The sequence below is a fragment of the Urocitellus parryii genome, chromosome 1, assembly GCF_045843805.1.
Source record: "Urocitellus parryii isolate mUroPar1 chromosome 1, mUroPar1.hap1, whole genome shotgun sequence".
NCBI classification, from domain to species: domain Eukaryota; kingdom Metazoa; phylum Chordata; class Mammalia; order Rodentia; family Sciuridae; genus Urocitellus; species Urocitellus parryii.
This window is the reverse complement of record NC_135531.1, coordinates 30,914,321-30,933,073: the sequence shown is the minus strand read 5'-3', so window position 1 is coordinate 30,933,073 and position 18,753 is coordinate 30,914,321.

Genomic DNA, 18,753 nt, shown 5'->3' with positions numbered 1-18,753 from the left:
TACGTTTCACCTACAAATCATATAACAAGACAATAAAAGTGATGTACAAATATTAATTAAAATGAAGAAAATGTCAGCCCCCAGAAAGGTCTGAAAATAAAAGTGATTGAGTGATCACTAAAGATGAATGCCAATCAATTTTATTTGAATAAATGAAGGCTTCTTGTGAACTATATTTGAAAACGCTTAGAGAAGATTCATAAAAATTTTAAAAAGTAGATTTACAATTGCATTTAAAGAAATCTCATCCTTATTTTTAGAAATACCTAAATAATATCACCATTGAAAAAACCTCATAGAAGTCACTCTTACTGTGGTCATTAAAAATATGTTATTGTGCATTATCCAAAATTATATGTCATTTGGACACAGAACATGACCTTTTTATATTAAATCTCAATTATCACTGTCATTAATAGTATGCAATGGAATAATTGAAATGTGAGCTTTCTATGGAAGTCAGTTATTCCTAATGCAAAGCAGTAATGTCAAGTACTGAACTTATTTTCTATTTATTTTACTTTTTACTAGAAGTCTTTTTTTTCTTTTATAATTCTTAAAAATGTTTCACATAAAAGCTGACTTAAATATTTAACATTTTAAAGGTTCCCATAGACATTCCATTTATGCATGCTCCTGACCACCTTGTGGAACTCCTGATCTGCCTGTGTGACCATGAAAAAGAGGTCTGTATCCGCCAGCATTCCTGATACACTGAACTTTCCTCCTGTTTCTCTGTCTCCAATATTTTGTCATCAACTCACTCATTTATTCATTTGCACTAACTCATTTGTTTACTCATTCTCTAAATATTTATCAGATCTCAACTATGTGGCAGGCACTATGCTAAACCCTGGGATTTCATTTGTTTGCTTAGAGATGGTTCCTGTCATTGTGGTTTAACTCCAGCTGTGGAGATGTAAATCATAGTGAGAAAGCCACAGAAACACAAATTTATACTCCATCCTGAATACAAAGAATCACCTATAATGAAAGATGTTCCTCAGTGGGGAAGAAACTATCCAGCAATTTGATCTGATCTGTCACTACTGATTCTAACATAATTTTTAATTGAATTATTTATAGCTTTCTTATCCAGGACCTTGATAAGTTTTCATATTTAATCTCATACTATTAAATTTGATTTCCTTTGATTTTTTGAGTATAACAACATAAAATTGGCAAAATTAATATTTATGACTTCTTCTTTTAGTTTGTTGGAAGAAAGCTAGAAATAAAGATATTTTCTGTCTTTCCCTTATTTCATTGTACTTCTGGCCATTTCAAAATATTTCATTATAATGTTGATAAAAGCTGTAGATATTTTTGTGTTGCCCTATTTAATTGGTGATGTCTCAAGAGCAAAACTTGGTTAATTTCATTCAACAAATATTTATGAAATATTCCATGTGCTGGGTACTAATGATGCAGAGAAACAAAACAAAACAAAAATCCCTGTGTTGTATTGCTTATATTTTTAAAAGTGTCTGTGTTTTATCTGTCTATATGTGTGTAAGTACAAAGTTTCCTATTTGAAGATTGCTGTAGATGGATAATTATCTGAGCATAATAGATACCAAATATTTATCATGGAAACTATGAAATAATAAAATAGTTTCTACCATATCTCCTTGCTTGTCTTGAGGGTTATATAAAAGGAAAATTTACATTTTATTCATTAAAAACTCTTATTTACTAAAGTGATTTTTACATAGACTTAAAAATGTACTGAGCATTCTCCTCCCATCCAAAAAGGAAATTTCATGGAATGTGGACTCTTTTCTTCAAGACAAATGGGAAAAAAGAATGACTCTGAGAACCAGTGTAGCCATTTACTCAAAATGTGTTTTCTAGAATTGTATGGCAGACATTGGGATGCAGGAATCTGCCCATTACTGAGGAATTGTCTTTTTTTTTTTCTTTTTAAATTCAGGAATCTGCTGTATTATTGGAAAAACCCCTAAGGATCGTCCTTTTTAGGAAGAGGAAGAGCTTTCTTTTTCCAAACTTCTGCACCTAGATACCTCCTGGTTCTTGCTATTGGCATCATTTTGTTCTTCCAGGCAGACTTGACAAGATGCTTAAACAGGCCAATGCTGTTTCTCCCTAAATGGTGGTTTGCACTTGCAAGGTTCTAGCAATTTTAAAAGCTCCCCATATCATTTCTCCTTGATGATCTCAGGTCTGAAAAGTCATGTCCAACTTGTACTTATAAGACATATTAATTCATATTTTTTGAATTCTTTAGCAGATTATATAGGTGCTTTATTTTACTATCAAATCTAATAAATTCATTCAATTATTACTTTATTAGTGCTTTCTCAGTTGATTTTGATAAGTGACTCTTCATGCTAAAAAATGTGCACCCAAGTTAATCGCAGGATCTGATACATAAGTACTGAAGAAATATTTTTTTTCACAAATAAATTAATTATAAATAACTAAATGGCATAATTCATCATTTAAGTATGATACATTAGCGTACCTTACATTAAGTAACCTTAAGATTACTTTAACTAACCTTACATTGTAGATATGTTTCCACATTTCCACCATTATTAAGAACACTATGAGAATATCCTTGTAGTTAAACTTTTGCTAGTCTCCTTGATTGAATATTCAAATTGTTTCTTAAAATGAATATTGGTGATTTAATAATTTTTAAAAATTTTTAATATTTTTCTAAGAAGCATCAATAATATTGAGTATTTGCTATATTTTGTTTGATTGACAGTTTAAAAAGTAAAAATATATTAGCACACAATCTGTTATTTTTTTTTTATTAAGCAGTTGGTAAGGTAAATTTCCTATTGTTATTGTTTTTTCTGTATATAACCATATGCCAACTCTTCTTTGGTGGACTTAGTTTTCATAGTCTTATTTTACTTTTTCAATTAGAATAGTTGTATTCTTAAATATTTTATAATTGTTTATATGTTGATAATGTAATATAAACAATGAAATGTCATCTCCAACTTGCACTTATAGGACATATACATTTATATTTTTCTAATTATTTGGCATGTTGCATAGGTGCTTTATTTCACTATCAAAACTTTGTATGTGAGGAGCAATTGTTCCCTAAACTTATAAAACTAATTTTTATTATGACTATGATTTTAAAAATTAAAAGTTTTAGACTTCAGCTCTTAATTTGTTAGCTTTTAAAATCCTGTAAAGGATTTTCTTGAAAAAATGTTTAGACATCATTTATAATTATTATATACAAAGTTTGTTTAATCTTTAAATATTTAATTTAATTAGTATCTGCTTATTACGTTGTATGTTTGGATTTTCAGCTAAATTTATAGCTTTAAACAAAAGAAATAGGTAGACATTGCTATATTTTGGATATGAGATGTCTGTCCCTCAAAAGATCCTGTTACTGTAGGAATATTCAGAGGTATATGATTAGATCATGTGAGATGTAATCTAATTCATCCACCCTGACTTGACAGGACTGACAGGTGGTTTGTAGGCAGGGGGAGTATGGCTGGAGGAGTTGGGTCATTGGAGGTGTGCCCTGGAAGGGTGCTTCTGTCCTGAGCTGCCATCCCCTGTTCCTGACACTACCATGATCAGAGCAACTTTTCTTTTCAACTGGGCCCTTCCTCCATGATGTTCTACCTTACCTTGGGCCCCGAGCAGTGGAGATGGCTATCTATTGAATCAAACTTGTGAAACCCTGAATCCCAAATAATTTTTTTCTCCTCTAAGTTTTTCTTGTCAAGTATTTTGGTCACAACTGACCAAAATAGAAATATGCACAAATGAAATCTATAGTTTTACTCATCTTTATTGGAGTGACTTGCTATTCATACTTCCATTCAGCTTTTAAGAATATAATTTGGCCTGTAGTCAGTCATTCTTTCTGTGCAGCAAAACTCACATATTTCTGCATCTATTACTTGGGGGTAATTTATATGACATATTCCAAACTTCATTTATAACACAGTTTTTGCATGTCTGGTAAGTAGACTTCCCACTACTCTATTAAATTTATATCATATCCTAAATTAATATTATAAGATCAAGTCTTTCTGGTTGACTCTCCCTGTTTTTTGTTTTTATTTTTTTGTTTGTTTGTTTTTGCTCATCAGTCAGGTTTATCTATTCTTTCCTTTTACCTCTTTGTAGGAAAGAGAATCACATGGAGCATCACATGTTGACTCATCTATTCTTCAGTAGATGAGTTAGTGGTTAGTGTAGGTTTCACTACTTCTCTATTTATGATGGAGATATTAAATTACACTAGATTCCTCCCCAGTAAATTTGTAATTTTAGAACTTTTTGTGCCATATCCATTTTTCCAAAATATCATGTCATGGTGCTAATTTGGGGCTATATACATTTTTTTGGACTTGAAAGGAAATTTACTCTTTTGAAATAAATAAGATGAGAACATATTAATGTGCCAGGACATCTACTTTTCAAAAAAGACAACATGTAATATTCTGACAGGTTTACCTTCTAAAATTGACTAATGCAGAATTTAAAATGGAAGATCTGTGTGTACTACTACATGGGTCCTAGTTCTTAGCTACACTTCCTTTGCTTAGAGATGCTGGAGCAGAAGATTTTGACCACAGGCTCCATCTTGTATGTATATCATCTTCCTAAGATTCACCCAATTAAAGATATCTCCCATTCCATTCCCTATATTGTCTTTTTCCCCTGGCCTTATAAACTCTTCCTATCTTTCTAAAAAGCTTTCATGTATTACTTTATCAAATTTCACAATTCTTCCTATAAATACTTTCTTAGTATATAATGTTTTTGACTTCTCCTGAGGCTGATCATGTTGCAACATGTTAGTTAAGAATCAATTCTTATGTTTTTCTTTCTTTTTTTTTTTTTCTGGAGTATGTTTATAATTTTACTTGTGGTAAAACATGAATAATGCCTTCATGACTGCATGGGAAAAAAGCGCATAGTCATAGGATATTTTAAGAATAAAATTACACTGGTGTGGATACAAAATATCAATCAACCACAACAATTTTTAATGCCAGACAATGTTAGGCTGTGCCTGGAAATAGGTGCCACCTCACATAAAACCTACCTTGTGCAGTTCATATCTGCTACAATTGGGTCCACCTTAGAATTTGGCACACTTAAACAACCCCCACCAAATAAATGCTTATTGATTAAATTATTAATATGTCAGAGAATTAAAAGTAATTTTCTTAGGAAACATAAAGATTTGCATGGAGAAGATAACTATTACAAGAAAAACAGGTAGGAGTATAAAAGCAGTACAGTGAGTAATGCTTAAGTCTACCAAAGTAAATGACCCAGAAAAGCTTCCCCAGAAGAGGTGACATTAAGATGCACTTTCCAGAGCATATGCTTTTTATTTCTGGGATGAGAGGTGATGCAAGCAATTCTACCTGTGAGAAAAAGGATATGGTTTTAGAACAAAATGACCCATATAAAAGTCCAGAGACCATTATGACACACAGGCCTTAAGTAAGCACCTGCATCTCCTTTAACTTCCCTACTATTTTTTTTAATATGGTTCCACTTATAATAAAATTTCCCCAAAATCTATAACAATTTTGGTACATATCTATGATAGACCCAAAATAATTGTCATCACACTAAACATATTCATCATTTTAAAATTACTTTTACCAAATGGCCTCTGAAAATTTGAAAAATTCAAATCACAGATTAATTTCAGTGTATTCTAATATACCTAATTTTGTGAGCAATAGCAAATATCCAAATATGGGGGGTCTTTTTCCACATATTTATATTTTCTAAATGCCAAAAGAATTTGCATTTTCATATGCAAACTAGACACAATAAAACTATCGATAATTAAAGCATTTTTAAATTCATTTGGAGAAAGTGGTGAAAGACATTCCAGGAGAAAGAAGCAAAGCAGAACAATAGTGTTTGAAATGACCTAGCTATTTGAGGATAGTTTACTAACCCAGCATTATCAGAATATGGGAAGGGGGTAAGAAGTAGTTAGACATCTGGAAAGAAAAGTTTAGAGCAGATTGTAAGGGGAAATTTTTGACACACTACTGCACTTATTTTATATCTACATCTGAGCAAAACAAAATTTAAAGTATTTAAAATTCTAATCCTGATTACTGTCTGGAAATATTAAGCCAGGTTAAAAATATATTTTAATTTGTTTACCTAGCTTTTAAGGTAACACCATGGGGGTAAATGTGAAACATAATTTTAGAGTCTTTTCTGATTGATAGTTATGTATAGTAATGAATGTAAGGTAAAGGTCTGAACTCTGTTCAGATCTTCTCATGACTTTAAAGGTTATCAGGTACAAAGGTTAATAGCAAAATACCACCAACACTATTGATTTCATGCTCTCTTTTGGTGAAGGAAAAAAATCTAACAATAGTGAAAATTTCACTAATCTGAAAAGCAATTTGTACATAAAATATTTGCTTTCAACATGTAATCATTGAAATGAGAAGGTACCCTAAAGACATAGTATATATATATAACAAGTTGCAGGCTTGGAAGTGGTGAGGTGGTTACTACTATATGTGAGGCAGAAGTGAAAGAGTGAGAGAGAAATTATTTTAAGCTGTTGCACCAAAAGATACACAGGCATAATTACTGCCAGAATAAATATATTAACTTATATATTATCTAGCTAGCTATCATCTATTTACCTACCTATATGCTAAGCAAGCATTGTACCACTAAGCTACATCCTCAGCTCTAAAACAGATTTAAAATCTACCACAAACAAAATACAATAAAAATATATATTCAACTCAATAAACTATTTTGTTAGCTGAATACTACAATTATGATAAAATTGAGAACAATTTCTTAAGAAGTTTGGATATTGTTATATTTATATAAAAACATAAAAGATAAAAAGGACTTTTATAGCTAAAGTGACTGTGTCAAAATATGAGTCTAGATTTTTTTCCCCCCACAGTTTGGAATTATCTCTAAATAAAGAAACAGATTTATAATGAATTTTCTAAATTAGAGTAGAAGCTCTTGCAAAAGTTATGAAGAGAAAAATGTTACAAATGGGAGAAAAATAAATGCATGTGTTTCTTAAACTGATAGACAGTCTATTTTCAATTTCTTGACTTCAGTTGTAGAGATTCAAAACTTTTCTGATGAGTAACTGAAAATATTGGACATCAGATTAATAATATAATAGAAATAAAACTTCAACAAAATATAAACAAATTGGTAATAAAAACTTATAAAAAACTGTTCACATATTTAATATGTAAAGTTAATTGAAACAAAATTTAGATAAAAATGGAATGATTATTTACAATTCTATTTCTTATTCAAATGAAAGGAGAAGAACATTCATAAGAAAAAATCAGTATAACAAGTAGTTTCTTAGTGTTTATCAAGAAAGTACAATTAGAAAAATAGGTAGAAATTTAGGTGTGGACAATTATGGTCAATTATGAAAAAAATAAAGAAAAATTAAAAAAAAAAAAACATGTTCTTGGTGAGAATTACTTGATTAAAGTCTGGCTGGGTTCTTCCAGAAGGAGAAGAAACTTCCTCCCATGAGAAATGAGTAAACTTTATTTTGAAGAGCTTATTAGACTCAGTTTTTCTCTACTTGAAGATAAAAATATTCAATGATCTGAATCCATCATTATTTCCTTATAATCAATGAACCTAGACTCATAAGATCTGACTTACTATTTTCTAAAAGCATTAAAATACTGAAATAATTCTCAAACCTCCCATACTCTAGGAACATTATCTTTAATCTCCATATCCTTTTTTTGTTACATCATAAAAAACTTAAATATTATTTGATTATTCTTTCTGAATACTTGAAGATTATTTAAAGTAGCTACAAAACATATAAAAAGATTAAGTTTGGAATTTCTTTTATATAAGATCTGGACGTTTCATTATTTAGGTTATGTATGTTATTAAATATTGTTTTATAAATTCTAAAATAACATCAATAAATTAAATTAAGCATTCCAGAAGAACATTTTATTTAGCTGAATGTAATTGTATCTCCATGTGCTGATTAAAATGCGAGACATATTTAGATTGTAAGGTGAGCAGACCTGAGAATAAGTGAACACATGGTATGAAAGAGTAGAATGTTTTAAAGAAACCAGATTTTGTTATGCAAGATAATTACTTTCTGTAACAGCAAGTGCTTTAGAGTTTTTTTGTTAGTTGGAATCTAAGACAACCTAACTTAAACATTATTTTTCTATTTTCAACCATGTACATAAATATATAAATAAATCATTTTGTTTGTTTTTTTCAGAATTCTATGTGACAAAATTCTCAAAATTTTAGTTAAAAATTCAAAGAAGGCACGGAGGCTTATTTTATCCAGATAAAAATTTATTCATTAAATTTTATAAATATCTTACAGTTAAAAGAACAAAGAATTTAATAAAATTACTATGAATTGATATTAATATTTTTAAAAAACATCATGCTGGTAACTTCCCAGAAAAAAAATTAAAGTTCTTAAAGAATAATATAAGAATGTTATATAAAACCATAGGCTTATTTCTTCTTATTGGTACACCTTAGTTATACAGAACAGTGGGTTTCCTTGTGTTGTACCCTGTAAACCACGCTTATAAAATACTTTGATAATCTGCTTGAATCAAATGTATGAAATATGATATGTCAAGAGCTTTGTAATGTTTTGAACAACTAATAATAAAAAAATGTTAAAAAAATAAAGCATTCCCCTTAACCTGTCTCCCACTTTGCTCTGATTACCCTCCTCTACAATAATAGGCTCCTTATTATGATCCTGATTTTTTTGTTTGTTAAATTTCTTCTTCTAGCTTCTTCATATGAGGGAAAGCCTGCAATGTTACTCTTTCTGACTTTGGTTTATTTTGCTTAACAATGTCATCTCCAGTTCCATTAATTTTCCTGTAAATGACTTAATTTTATTTTTATTTATGGATGAATAAAATTTTATTATGTACATAAACCACATTTCTTTATTTATTTTTCTGTCAGGTGACATCAAGGCTAGTCCAATAACTTAATCATTGTGAAATATATTACAATAATCATGGTGTGTATGTATCACTATAGTATGCTGAGTTTAATTCTTTGGGAGTAATACCAAGGAGTGATATAACTGGATCATATGGTAGTTCTATTTTCAGTTTTTTATGGAAACTCTATACTGATTTTCATAGCAACTGTACTAGTTCACATTTTTACAAGGAGATCCTTTCTCTGCACATCCTCATTAGAATTTGTTATTGTTTGTGTTTTGTTTAGGTTTTGTTGTTGTTGTTGTTGTTGTTTGTTTGTTGGTGCTGGGGATTGAACTCAGGGCCTTATGCATGCTAAGCAAGCGCTCTGCCAACTGAGCTACAGTTCCAGCTCTATTGTTTGTGTTTTGATGATTGTTCTCTGATTGGTGTAAGACAGAATTTCAGTGTACATTTGATTTTCATTTCCCTAATTGCTAAAAGATATTAAAAACTTTTTTACATATTTGATGGTCACTTGACTTTCTTATCTGAGAAATGACTATTATTTTGTTCATTTATCGATTTTTAATTTTGTTATTTATTTGTTTATTTTTAATGTTAAAGTTTTTCAGTTCTTTTAAAATCCTGGATATTAATCCTTTGTCAGAAGAGTAGTTAGCAAACATGTTCTACCATTCCCTAGACACTTTCTTCACGTTGTTAGTTGTTTCTTTGCTATGCAGAAACTTCTTAATTGGATGCTATCTCATTTATTAATTTTTGGCATTATATCCTGAGTTTTCGGTTTGTTATATGTAGCATTTATCATAATAAATTCCACTAAATTCCTTCTATTTCTAGTGTTTTCAGGGCTTCCACCATGAAATGGTCTTGAATTTTGTTACAGACTTCTTTGCATCTATTGAAATAATTGTGCAATTTTTCTCCTTGTTTCCAATTATGTCATGTATTACATTTACAGATTTGTATAGGTTGAATCATCCTTCCATCCCTGGAGGGCCAAGGAGGGCAATTCAATCATTGTGTGTGATCTTTTTGATGTGTTTTTAAATTTGGTTTGCAAGTGTTAATTTAAGACCTTTGTATATTTTTTTCATTAAAGTTATTGGTCATAATTTTCTTTCATTTTAGGATCCTTGTTTATCTTTGGTAACAATGCCTCATACAATGAGTATGGAAGTATTCTCTCCCTTTCTAATTCACACAATATTTTGATAAGTGCTGGTGTTAGTTTTTCTTAAAAGATCTGGTAAAATTAAGCTGTAACCCAAAGATTTTAGACTGCTCATTTTTGGGAGTCTACTTAATACCATTGCTTTTAACTTGTCTGTTTAAGTTTTCTATTTCCTCTTGGTTCACTTCTGGTAAGTGTATGTGGCTAGAAATTAAGAAGTTTCTTTCAAATTTTCCAGTATACTGAAACATAAGTTTTCAAAATTGTCCCTAATGATCCTATGGATTTTAGTGGTATCTATTTAATATCCTAGTTTTCATATCTATTCTTATTAATTTAGATCATCTCTTTTTTCTTTAGGATAGCTGGACTAAGTGTTTATCAATCTTGTTTATCTTTTTAAAGAACCAATAGTCTCATTGACCCTATTAGTTTTATTTTTAAATTTTCTATTTTATTATTTTAGCTTTGATCTTTATTATTTATTTCCTTCTCCTAGTTTTCAGATTGGTTTGTTCTTGTTTTTTGGTGACCTTAAGATTCATGATTAGGTTATCCTTTTCATTCTTTCTTTCTTTTTTTTTTTTTTTTTGAAATTTTTTCTGATTTTTTTATGTGATAACTCCTAACTAAAAACTTTCTATTACTTCATTAGCTGTATCACACATATATGGTTATGTCGCATTTCCATTTTTCTGTTATTTAATTCTGTTAATTCCCCTCCTCATTTCAGCAATAATTAATTCATCATTCAAAATTGTATTGATCAATCTTCAGGTACGATTTTAGTTTCTGAGATAATTTTTGCTGTTGATTTTTAAATTCATTCCATCATGCTCGGAAAAGGTGCAAGAAATTATATAAATTTAATTTTGTGTTATTCCAGAATTCCTTTGTGGTCTAATATATGATCGATTTCTATAAGCAGCTGAAAAACAATGTATTCATTTGCTATTTGGTGAAATATTCTTTCAATGTCTCTTAAGACTATTTGACCTATAGTACACATTAAATATCTTCTGTCTTTGTTGATTTTCTGCGTGGTGGATTACCTCTATGTTGGTAATAGTGCTGCACTGATGTCCCCAACAATTAATGTGCTGGTGCCTATGTGTCTCTTTGTGTCAACTACTGTTTGTTTTATGTAATTTGACACATGAAAATTCATGGCATATATATTTAAAATTGTTATATAATCTTATTTTGTTATTCAATTTACCACTATGCAATGTCCTTCCCTGACACTGATGACTGATTTTGACTTGAATTCTACTTGGCCAGATATGAGTGTAGCTCCTTCTGCATGTTTTCAGATGCCATTTGCATGAAATACTTTCTATAATTTCATTTTTCAGTCTGTAAATGCATCTGCTTGTTATTTCCATTTATTAGAGTAATACTCTAGAATAGAGAAAAAATAGGTACTAAAGAAAATCAATATTAAACTAACGGTGCATGAAATGAATAGAAAAAGTAGAAGAAGCAAAAAGTGAAGGAGAAGTGAAGAGTGGGAGGGATAGGATACACAAGAAGCATAAGTTAGAAGGCAGAAAAAAGAGGAGAGAGTTTTGTTATGTTATTTTTTTTGTTCTGGATTAAGGTAAGATTGATACCAAGTGATTTTATTTTACTTGTGTCATGTAATTACCATATAGGAATTGAGGTTGAGACATTTTTAGAATTCTCAGGTTAAATTACTCTTGGTACAATTTACAGAATTTTGCATATATAGAAATTGAATATCATAATTATTAGATTTAAGGATGATTAGAATATGATCTAGTTGCAAATATTTTAATGAAATTCCAAATATCAAATTAAAATAGTAATTCTGAAAAACTTCGGAATGCTTTGATATATACATAAAGTATTCTACAAATTACTAGACATTTTTTCTTATCATTTGGCTTTAATTCAATTACACATTTGAAAATCTAAAAAAAAACATTTAGAATTTCCAAGAATAATTGAGTCTATTTCAGAATTTCCAAGAAAAATTGAGTCTATACTATATTGAGTAGTTTTTGTTTATGTTCTTAACTTTCATTCAATATTATATTTTATTTATTTTTTAATCATACATATTCAATAGATAAATGAATTGAGACACAAATTTCACTGGGCAATTTAGAACTGAATCAATGTTTTCTAAACAAAAATTTTCAGTTCTAGCAGCTTTTTTGATATTTTATCAAAAGTAAGATATTTATTTTCCATTTCCCCTAAAATTTAATTTTGACCATCAGAAATGAAGATGCTTTTTAGAATTTAGATAAGCTTTTATTAGATCACATTGTTAAAATGTCATAATAAAATGTAAAATTAAAATTTTAAAATCCTAATGTAAAGTTTATGTAGATATATTTATTATCTAAAATATTAAAATGGTTTTGGATACTTTCCTAAATATTAAAATTAGGATTAATATTTAACTACTGTATACCAAAAAAAAATAGTTATTCTAGTTTTTCAAATTAAGTTCTCTTTCTTCTAATTTGTTACTAATTTTATATAGTATTCTTTTAATTTTAATGTATAGGGTTGATAATTTAAATAAAATGAAAAAGAAAACACTTTACAAATATAAATATGTCCATGGTGTCAATATACTATAATATAATACATGTATATAAAGAGGAAAGTATTAATGAAACCATCTTAAGTCATTGGATATATTCTTTAAGTTAAAAAAAAATCATCATGTGTAGTGTAATGTTTTATGTACTTCATACAATACAATTAAGGGAAGAAGAATAAAAATATCACCATTCTACTGAAGAAACTGTTACTTTCCAGAAAGTTAAGGGAGAAAATAATCCAAAATATGAGAAAAATAAAAACAGTTAAACACACACACACACACAAACACACACACACACAATGAGTTTTCAAACACCCAAATTACTCAAATTTTAGCATCTTAGAAAAATTGCTTTGAAGAGAGCAATACTGGAGATGAATTTAATAATTGTATAAAATTTGGAAAAAGAAAAATATAATTTCAACAAAACTATTAATTTTCTGATAAATAATTTACATGAATTGTTTACTGTGTACAACACTGGAGCCCAGTGAAGAATTTTTGCAATTTGATACTGATATGAAATCTGTGATTTAGGAACTCTTAACCTGTGAAAGTAAGCAGGAAAGATTGCAGTGAGCAATGGAAGGAAAATGAATCATTTCAGTGGCAGCTATCATAACCAAAGCATAGTTTTGTACATTCAGGCTGAAATAGCAAAATGTCATTTAATGAGTGGCTAACAAATAACAAAAATATATTTCTTTACAGTTCTGTATGCCAGAAGTTACAGGATTGAAGGTTGGCATTTTCAGTGTCTATAGAAGGATAGCTTCCTGGTTCAAAAAGTCCACTTTTACTGTAACATCACATGGTATAAGGGTTCACTTTTGTAAGGATACTGCTCCCATTTTTTTTAATTATCTCATAAAATTCCCTAGCCTGATATTATCACCTTGAAGATTAGACTTCAAAATATGAAATTTGGGGTATATGAGAGCATGAATGGGAAAATATAAGTAGGGTGAAATGTACAAATTTGAAGACACTGGTTTTGTTTAGTACCTCTGTAGTAGCATATATTGGAGTAACTAAAACACACATAAATTTGCATAAATTACAAATTGGACTTGTTGATTGACATAATTACATAGTCCACACGTTATCAAATTCAAGTGGATTTATTTCCATGATATAATTTTATGTTTAAACTCAACTTCCTTTATATTTTATAAAGTTTGTTTATCTTTACATTAAGAATAGCAACCACAACCCACCCTGTACTGACACAAGTAGATAGTACACTGGTTAGTAAATAGTACATCAGTATAGAATCATTATTCTTCTTTATCTTAGGAATTTTGGAAAGAAAAGTTTGCATGTTTGTTTGTTTTTTATTAAAGTAGGTAATTCCTGAGCAATGCCTGGAGTTTGTTAATTCACATTAACTTCAGATAAAAATATTCTTCCCCAGAGTAACCACTACAGGAGAACATAGAATCTTGCTGATTGACCACCTGGGGGCATGTGATTCATCCTTGAGACTGAAGTGGAGTCAATTTGCATTGGTAAAACAGACATAAAAGAATAGGGAAAGAAAATTTTTCAATAGATTAAGTTAACACTGTCAATTACCATAACAAGAATGATGAAGAATTTTGAAAGATATTTGGCTTTATCAACTTGAAGAGATAAGTAACTTTCTGGAAACAAACTCAGAAGACTATCATGTGAATAATTCAGTATCATAATTTATTAAAATAGAATAAGTGGTGAAGCAAGTACATATATGTTTTTCAAAATTGTAATGATAAATGAAAGGGGAAGGTTCTAATTTTTTTTCTTGCTTTATGTCCATTATACAAGATCTTCAACTTCATTAAAATCTTATCCCCCTTCTTTTCCTCAGTCTCACAACATCAGCTTTTCTCAGGAAGCAAGTCAACTCTAAATGTGCAATTTTGGAAACTCTCTTTTAAATATCCTCACTACATTGTTCTTCCCTCTCCTTCACAACTTATTTCTTATAATTTCAGCTGTCTACCATGTCCTTGCCATTCACAGTGAAAAATCCTCAATGAAGAAAGCCAAAACTTGTAAGATTTATTAGGACCCTGAAATTAGAGAAACTTTAAGGGAGCTAACCACACCTATTAGGAATTGATTCTTTTCCTTATCAACACTTTCAATGTCCCCTTGTCAACTCTCTATGGCAGTACCATAGACTTCTTTATCAGTAGATAAATGAGTTTCCTGTTTTACAAATGAAATTGCACCTGGGCAGCCAGAACACACTCTTAATATCCCACCTTCCTATCTTGCTATAGCTATTGAGTATTTACTTTTCTCCATGGGTCTTAACGCACACTTGTCTAAGTAATTTCTGTGCAAATATAAGACAAAGACCAAATAAAATAGAGCTCTGTGTATGTCATGCTAAAGGTGTGCTAAATGTCTCCAGAAACTGCTTACCTTCATTCAGAGAACATACCTGACTTAGATTTTAAAGCAAATGTGTTTAATATCAATTGCAAAGTAATTCTAAATAAAGGGAGCAGTCTGAATAGGTGTCAGAAATAGCAAGTGTTATAGAATCCTGAGAATGGCGAACATTTAATTTTTATCAAAGCAAGGAGATACATAGGAATGACATTATGAAGGAGATTATATAAATATACATATATATATATATATATATATATATACACACATACATATATATATATATCTTATTTAATATAAGATAAGCAGCTTTATTTCCATGATGTAAATGTAATTTTGTGTTTAAATTCAACTTCCTTTATATTTTATAAAGTTATATACACATATACATATATATCTTATTTAAGAAAACAAAGAAAAATAGAGCAATAATAAATTATCTCTTTGGATTCATCCCCCATGATGCTTTGATTAAGTTGGTAATAAGTTTCTGTGAGAACATGATGAGGGCTTAGGCCAAAATACTCAGAGTGAGGAGAGAATGGGAGATAAGGGAATATTTACAGGTACCATCAAGTCTTCCAAGGAGTTTGGTTGATAAAATAACAATCAGTGTAAGGTTGATAGTTAGACAGGAATTGTAATGGGATGTATTTATCTACCTCTACCCTTTTGATTAGGGAGCCACATTTACCCACATCCCTTGTGCTTTAAGTTTGTTGGACAAAAGCATATCGTGCAGTCCAAATATATGAATTAGAATATTGTTTTTAGGAATAATTTTGGGCTGTGGAACAGATTTCCTATACTTCTATTAAATATGACACCATAAAAACTATGTGACTGTGTATCTTCCAAAATACACTTTCTCAGCCACATGAGGAGAGACAGCAGTTACAAAGAAAACATAGAACAAATTTATTAGATAAGAATGATGGGCAAATTACTACAGCCTGACTCAGAGCACCTGATATCTAATAGAACAGAAAAACAAAGCATTTGGATTTCAGTTAGTTAGTCAAAAAGTTTAGATTGTGATTCAGCTAGCTAGGATTTATTTCTGCTATATAGAAATAAAAGGTTCTTGATTTAAAAAAAAAAAATATTCACTTGCATTTCAAAGTAAAATCTCTCCTGTTAGGCCAAGGTAGAGCTCTTGCTTACTATGTGAGAGTCACTGGGTTCCATCAATCCCCAGCACCACATAAAAAAATAAACAAATAAAATAAAAGCATTGTGTCCATATACAACTAAAAAAATATTTTTTGCCGCAGTCCGGCTGCAGCAAAATAGCCGGGGGGTGACGAATAACTTCTGTAGATTGATGCAGCAGGAATGGGAGCCATTTATTGTAGGGCAACAGAGCTATTTATACATTTTGCACAGCTTATCTTAATTAGCATAAACTAGATACATCAGTCAACCAATAAGGAATCTCCACACTTAATGGCTCACTTTTGTTACTTTTCAAACCACTCCCTCTGACATTTTGCCAGGCACCATCCAGACTTGTTTAAGAACTCTAACATTTTTATGGCAAAATACCAGGTGTTATTTTTGACTTATTTACAGACCTTAACAATTTTTAAAAAATCTCTCCTGTTAAAATCAATATTGTTCATTTTTTATGATTCTCATTCGACCTTTCCAATGAATTGGATCAACCAGGTTTTATCTTCATTTGTTACCCTTTTATTAAACTTTTGTAATAGTACTGTTGAAATACAACACACAGAAAGAAAGTAAACCAAATGTACAAATATATGTGATTCAGCTTTCCTCTCTGTGAACAATCAGGTAACTCCTTTTTTTTTTTTTTTTTTGTGATGTTGGGGATTGAACCCAGGGCCTTGTGCACCTAAGGCAAGAACTCTACCAACTGAGCTATATCCCCAGCCTCGTTTTTTTCTTAAAAAAAAAAAAAAATCGATTTTCTCACCATACATTTTATTTTGCCTCTTTCTGAATCTTATATAAACAGAACAATTCAGTATTATTGATGCCTATGGTTTAGAAACCCACATACGTGAGATATACCACTTCCCAGTTGTTAGATAGTTGTGCTAAATATAACCAGAAAGCTATCATCATATTATAACTTATAAACTGAGCTTTCAAATTGACAACATAAGACACTCTGGGGCTCTTTTGTTTTTAGGGACCTCTAAGGTTCATGGAACAAACACAACAAATAAACCTTTGGTAAAAGTCTCAGTATAGGAGTTGATATTGAAGCATAAAATGATCTTTTCTAACAGAAACATCAATACTTTGTAATCTGATTAGATCAGTTGTTTTTAATTAATGTTTACATGATAAATATTATTTTACTTTCAAACTTACTTTACTCCAATAGTTTATACTTCTTCTGCAAGAAGCATAACACTGAGTTCATTTGTAAATTAGAATTTGAATTTTTTTCCTTTGGAACAATTAGTCTATTTCCATTTTTGGAATTTAAAGATATAATTTTCTTTAAAATAAAATTTCACCATATATTTTCTAATTGTTTTTTTTTCTTTTGTCAACATTCAGGGATTCTTATTTTGCTACTTGTAGATAATATTCTTATTATTTTATTTTGTGCCTCTATTTGCATTTTAAAAAAGCATTTGTTAGTTACTGTAGATACTACAGCATGCACTATTTTTTATTAAAGATAGTTATGAGATGAATTTCCATTTGATTTCATTTTCTTTCACAGTAACAAACATAAGCAGGGCTGGGGTTGTAGCTCCGTGGTAGAGCCCTTGTCTGGCACATGTGAAGCACTGACTTTGATCCTCAGCACCACGTAATAAATAGATAATGGTATTGTGTTGCCCCCCAAAAAAAGAACATAAGCTTATCTAATAATAAATATAAATACAATATATTTATATTTATTGGAAATATAAAATATTTCCATTTCCATTTTTATTCCCAAACTCTTAGTTTCTCATTATTATGTGATATTTTCAAAGACAATAGTGATTCGTTTCTCTAAATATTTGAAAGATATTATTATTGCATCATTTCCCATTCCAGTGTTCCTGTTCAGAGATCAGCTGCAACTAAAGATGTTCTTCACTTTTTTTCTGACTGTTTTGAAGATTTAACTGTTCATGTAGCTTTTAGAAATTGATGACACAGGTACATAATTGATAGAGAAGGAATTTGTAGGTTTTAAAAAATTTTGTGTGTTGTTTTATTTGACCAGTTATGGAAAATTTTCAGCAATTACCTCTTTAAATAAAGATTCTGGTCTACTTCCCCAACTTTTTTTTTTTTTTTATTAAGTGGCCATTACACATATGCACACCTTCTGAGGGCATGATTTATGTCTCTTCTGCATGTTTATGTATTATGCTTCATATTCTTTGTCCTGCCTTATGGTTAATCTTTTCATATATTCCAGTTTTCTTATTCCCTCTTTGTTAATTACCTCCCTTTAAACTTTCACATTGATTTTTTTTTCAGTTTCTATATATTTCTCTATAAAATTACTTTGTTGTTATTCTTGTCATTTTACACTTTTATAAAAAAGTCTCTATCTAACAGTTGTTATTATTTTAACTCATACCCTTTTATGTCAATCTTTTCCCCTTATTATAAAATTTTATATTTATATCAATGTAATTTCTTATGTTCTGCATTTTTATGTGAATGTG